Raw genomic sequence first — 6,829 nt, 5'->3', positions numbered from 1 at the left:
ATTCAGAAAGGAACAATGTATACTGTAAAATAGACACAAACAAAAACAGTTAGGTTGCATTGTATGAATAAGGCAATCTCACTTTACCTTCACCCAGCTACAATTAACATTTAAAAGCCTATTCACACCATACTGTATATGCAGCTTGTTATGTGCATGCTTTTTTGTTCTCCACAAAGTGGCAGCATAGTCTCTTCAGTTTGCATGGTAAAGAATGTACCTTTATTTTGCATGCCTATGTATTATCAAATGCTACTGTGATAGTTCTGGGATAGATTATTACAGGGAGGAATACATTTCCAATGGTTATACTGTGCATTATATTATAGTGTTATTGAATCGCTATGGTGGTCTGCATTTCACATTTAAGAGGAAGGAAGTTTGATTGATAAATGCATGTCGTCACGATACACACTCTGTGTGTACAGCATTTTCAATTCCATGCTAAAAGAACACCTCATAACACAGAATACAGAATGAGTATAATGTCTTGTTTTCGTTTCGTTTTCCCCCGGCACAGGGGTCTTCATATTTCTGTGGTTCTGCACTTTGAGACAAAAAGCCAGCAAAAGCTCTGCCAGAAGTGACACGCACAGCGCCAAGACATGAAGACCATCTCCCCCCCCACCTGTCCTCTTATTATTTATTTATTAGCAGACACGCTTATCCAGGGCGACTTACAATTGTTACAAGATATCACTTTATTTATATATTTATACAGTTGTTTTTTTACTGGAACAATCTAGGTAAAGTACCTTGCTCAAGGGTACAGCAACAATGTCCCCCACCTGGGATTGAACCCATGACCCCTCCGGTCAAGAGTCCAGAGCCCTAACCACTACTCTACACTGCTGTCCTTGTGAAATCACCGCTTGTGTGGTGTTGTCAATGGCATTAGGAATCTTTTTTAAACGACGTGGCAGGGTGAAAGCTCTGCCAGTGTAACGTGCTGTGTGGGGAGTATTGGGTTGGCAGGGAGGGGGTTCAATGCCAGTGTAACGTGCTGTGTGGGGAGTATTGGGTTGGCAGTGAGGGGGTTCAATGGCAGTGTAACGTGCTGTGTGGGGAGTATTGGGTTGGTAGGGAGGGGGTTCATTTCCTCCCTGCCAGAAACACACCTGGGAGTAAATTGAATAATTGATGACCTGATTACGTTTTTCAGTAACTGCAGTGGTTCCTTTTTCAGACAGGTAACAAATTGATTAAATTTGATGTGAAAAATAAGTTACTTTTAGTTAAAAAAAAAAAAGTTTTTAAAAAGGACTATGAATAAAACCAAAATCACGAACACGCTTTTCTTATCATTTTGCTAGAAAAGGGTGCCGGGGGAGTGAGCAAGTGGGCTTGATAGCTGGACATTCAAATAATATTTAAAGCAGCAGCCTGACCAAACCAAAAAACATGTCCCTGTGAAATATAAACTGTGCCTGAGAAGTAACTATTCAAAGAAATGCAGGTAAATTACTGTCACTTATCTGTGGATGCAGATAGAAAAAGCAGCACAGCATGCAAAGCAGATGTATTTGTGACTGTGTGTAAAGTCAGGGGAAGTTCTACAGTATGTTTATTGTTCATTTACTGTGCTAGTCAGGGAAAGTCAGACTCTTTGCTCAGAGAATATCTTGTTATCCCAGGACAGATAACTGGCCCAGCCTTAAATACATGCCCAGTATTTTAGAGAACAATCCATCCCAGCAAATGCATTGGTATACCAGGTGTCACTTCAGATAATGTGATATTGTATATAGCATCCTTTATAACACTTTTATAGATACATTGTAATGGAAGTGGTGGGAGGAGGGGCTGCAGTTAGATAAAGTACATAAAAGATATTAGGAAAGCTGCCTAGTGAATAGCTAGTCGCATGCACTGTAGTCCAGACCTCATCACTGTTTAGAATTTGAATAATATTGTCTATTTTGCATTGTGTTTGCACTTCTGATGTATTTGAACCAAAGTAAAGAATCTTTATTTTTGCACAATGACTGATCTTCGTTTATTTTCTTGTAGGACCCACCATTTCCCTTTTTTAATGCTATCCCTTTTTGCTTTAAACTCACACAATTTGCTGATATTAGTTACTTGCATCAGGATACCAAGTTTGTATAAACTACGTTCTTAAACTAGGATACTGAGTTTGTATAAACTACGTTCTTAAACTGGGATACTGAGTTTGTATAAACTACGTTCTTAAACTAGGATACTGAGTTTGTATAAACTACGTTCTTAAACTAGGATACTGAGTTTGTATAAACTACGTTCTTAAACTAGGATACTGAGTTTGTATAAACTACGTTCTTAAACTGGGATACTGAGTTTGTATAAACTACGTTCTTAAACTAGGATACTGAGTTTGAACATCCCCCTAGGTCACGATTTTTAATGACATTTTTAAACAGTTTTTGTGAGCTCTGTGGAGTTCGAGAAGTTGCCCTGCCAAAACTTTGAAAAAAAAACCCCAAACATTATGCATTATAAAATAGATACATAGATAGGAAACTTTACATGGTCCAATTATACACACAGTCACTGAAGAGGATATTGTACACAAGGGACTAAGAATACTCAAATCCGGAATGGTTGCATAAAGTTTGATTTTTGTGAATCTTGACCAACTGAATGCCTGTTAGTTCACCTTTAAATTTGCTTTACTGAAAATAACATCTGTTTTCCAAACCCCTTTGTTTGCGTTGTACAAAAGTATTAACTGCAATTCCATTTAGAATTGTATTTAGGAAAGGTACACTGCAGAGCCAACAGCCTCAAATACCGTCAAGCAGGTCTTTGCTTTTCTCAGTTCAACCATACTGTCAACTAGCACAGCCCAATATTTAACAGAAACATCTTGGGCAGTTTGTGCATGTAGATTTGCATTAAACAAACGAATGAGCTGGGGAATTATATATTTAGTGAAGTGGACACTAATGTTTGTTCTGAGTTCAGTGGCATAACATTAGATTTCCTGCCCTCTTCCCAAATTTGCATGGAGTTTATCAGTATACAAAGACATAGATAGATGAGGAACATCAAGAATAATAGATAACTGTGGACCGGGTGTCACAGCCCTCCTGAATTTCCATCACTGAATGCAAATTGTGGAGCATACTGACGCTCGGTTCTGCTGTTTATGGTTTGATAAGAAAACACCATCAGTGATCTCAGAGCTCATATTGAGCAGCATTCAGTGCACGTGGACTCTGTCATTAACACTGGAGCCAGCCCAGAAAAAAAGGTAAGATGCAGGTTGTGTTGAGCATTTTATATGTCATGCTAGAGTTGACTTCAAAAAGTCAACTAGGTGAAAAAGAAAACTGGTAATGTTGCAAAACTTGTTTTGAGTCTTGAAATGAACCATGTTGCCTGTTGCTTGTTTTGGAGGAGCACCACTTGCAAAATGTTGTAAATTGTTCTATAAAGTGAAACCCGTAAATAAATCAGACCCGATTGGGGCCGTAGTTCTTTGCTCACCCCATTATAGTGATCATTCGTTGGAAGAGTTGAAATATCGATTAAAATGTGAAATGAAAAAAAAAGGTAATAAGATGCGAGATATACAGAAAGTTAGCTGCATGTATAATAGATTTTCTTTTTTAATTAGTCAGTTAACTAATTAAGTACAATGTTAATACTTTGTAATGTCCTGGAAGTATTATTGTATGCATACATACTACAATATATGATCAGAAAGTGTTTGGGGTATATTTCTAACTGTTTCACTCCTGAATTTTTTGTCGAGCTGGAGAAGAAACTCCTTTATTGAGTCTACATGAGAACAGGGAAAAAAAAAATATATCTTTACAAATATTTATACTCTACCTCAGACAGGGACCTTGGAGTTCCGCGAGGCTCCAACGGGATATCCAATGGCATGTGTTAACATACACCTCTAAAATAAGGCAGGACCTTAAGGGTTCATGTATATGGTGATCTATGGAACTTTTTGCTGCTAAGGCCAGTCCAGGAACCAACAGCATGTGAACTTAATAAGATGCTGGTCTTACTAATGACGGGACATGAAAAAAAAGAATATTATATAGATTTTTATAGATTATATAGAGTTTTTTTTTTAGCCAATTTATATGATTTTTTTAAACATTTTATTGAACTATTCTAGAGGCACAAAACCCGGTTATCAGTATTCGTAGAAGACTGTACCTAAATTAACATTAGGTAGACCAACATTAGTGCTAATCAGGATGTGAAACCAGCCGTAGACGGTTTTTATTTAACCCTTTAATGCAAACTTGTCTAATTACCTGTTTTAGTTTAATCTAAATCAAATGAGTTACATCATGTCCGAAAGTTTTTGGAGTATTTGTTTACAACATGTTGGTCTTTTAACAAGAGGTTTGATATGTCTAGGATTGCTGATGGTGGCATGTGTGTCCTAAATATTGAAGGGGACTGGACATTGCCATCACCAGGAGTAAACTGAGGCTGTGAAAAGTGAGGTGGTCTTTATGCAGGGTTATTAAACAGTGTGGAATGTGGCCAGGTGGTAATTGAATGGTCACTCCCTATGAAAAAGAAACAAACGTGTTTGTGTGGTGACTGGAGCGAGAGAGAGGAAGGGAAAGTGTTCAGGGATGGTGCTCCCAAGCCAAAACAGTAAGAAACAAAGAAAGTATGCATTGTGTTAACTGTGCTTGGGTGCTGTTTTGTTTAAACTTAGTTTTGATCCTGAGTTTTGTTTTCTTTGTAAATAAAAGTGTTCTGAACTGCATCTGGTTATGCTATTCTCGCCACTGACCAGCTTTGACCGCCTGACACTTTGTAGAAGATTCTGAGTGCCGAGTCAACGCCCAGGGGGGTGTGAAGTTGCGGTTATGGCAAGTGTGTGTTGCGGGGTGTGGGGGGTTGACTCAGGCACAGGCGGAATTACAGGCATTATTGCAGAGGGAGTATCTTTAACATTAGGTAGGTAGATTACATTTACAGTTGAGCATGCTTACAATTCAAAGGTAGAGCGCAGCACACAGTCACGCTAAAGAATCAAGAAGTGCAGTTAACATATTTATTGACTGATGAAATACAATTCAGACTGGCTGCAGTATGTCAACTGCTTTGTCATTTCAAATATTTTACAAAACAAATATTCAACTTTAAAGCTGCAGTGTTTAGTGCAAAACTACATCATGAAATAACACATTTGTAGGTGAAAAAAATATAAGAAATACCTTCAAAATAAATAATGTAATGATAACAGGGTTAATATAGCTTTGTATAAATTCACTTTTGATGTGTGTGTGTGTGTGTGTGTGTGTGTGTGTGTGTGTGTATATATATATAATGTCTTTTTTTTGCAGAATCACATTTGGAGGAACGTGTACACTGAGTGAACAGAATGCTTTGCATGATTCTAACAAAGCTGTCTATTTGTCTCCTTGCATTGAGTTTAGTGAAACACACAGGTATTGCAAATATTGTTGCACTTTTTTTTTTATCTGATAGGAAAATAACAATGATACAAAACTGAAGGTTTGAAAAACAAATATGTTAATATATGGGTTTCATATTTAGGTAATATCAGTATAGTTCATCAGCATCGTTGCAGAAGTATCCTGAGCACATTAAATTACTTGATAAACAAAAACATGGCACTGCTGTTAGCATTGATAACAATCACACAACAAATTGTTTGGTGAAATGTTTAAGTCACTTGCCATTAATGTTAGATACAGTATATAATATAGATATATAATACAGCTATCTGGAAAAAAAACCCCAACATTTTGTAGTTTTGCAATTTTGCATTTTGCAATTGTAATGCACACATAGTATTCTTTACACGGCCAGTTATTATAACTGTGAAAGGCTATAGCAAAACAGGAACTGCAACAAGGAATTACGAAAAACTCTCTATAATACATGAATAACATGGCAGGAAGTTAAGAACACCCTCTATAATACATGAATAACATGGCACGAAGTTAAGAACACCCTCTATAATACATGAATAACATGGCAGGAAGTTTTCAGGATCAGCTAAGCATTCATAAAGCATGTATTAATCATGCATTACTCATTAATAACAGAGGCCTGCATGCCACGAATGCACCCTAAACGTGTGACTAATAGATTAATGCCAATAAAAATATTGTAGTGGGTTTTTTGCTTTGTTTTGTTTTGTTTTTTAACCAAAACAACCAATTTGCCTCTTTTTTCTGTTTACAGAGCAGAAGAACGACCTCATTAATGTCACCATAAGCACATATGGGAAACAAAATGGAATAAAGTTGCAAGCAATCTGGAACGGCTCTAGCATAGTTGTGTTTGACAATGTGTTAAGGCATGACCCCCCAGTATGCAACTATGGAAATGATAGCTGTTATATAAATTGCACTCAGTTACACAATAAAACATGTATTGATAATAATACCAACAAGGAAACTTCTGTTGAATTTTCAGGATTCAGTTTGAAATTCAACGTGTCTCTTGCAACCTGTAAGCATTGCATTTTTTTGTTTTCCATGATATGCTTCTGACCTCTGCTGGTGGGATATATGTACAGTGCAACTACAACATGGAGCACAGGTTTACTCTGTTGCTGTTTAACCCTTTGTATCAATGCCTCTGTCATTGGAGTTACAGTAATGCATCTTTCCTATCAAACAGTGTTATTTGTTTACAGTTAGCACCAGCGTTGAGGTCAATTCCTGGTTTCAATTCCAATTCCTTTTTCAAATCCATTCCCAATTCCAATTCCCATTCCCTTGTAATCAATTCCAACACATCATTGATCAACATTGCAATTAGCTGCATTCTGTTAAAATGAGCTTCTCACTGTGGCAACAAATGACTTCAATTGAAGTCCCTGTTTGTCAGTTAA

The sequence above is a fragment of the Acipenser ruthenus genome, chromosome 20, assembly GCF_902713425.1.
Source record: "Acipenser ruthenus chromosome 20, fAciRut3.2 maternal haplotype, whole genome shotgun sequence".
Taxonomy (NCBI): Eukaryota; Metazoa; Chordata; class Actinopteri; order Acipenseriformes; family Acipenseridae; genus Acipenser; species Acipenser ruthenus.
This window is presented reverse-complemented; position numbering follows the sequence as displayed.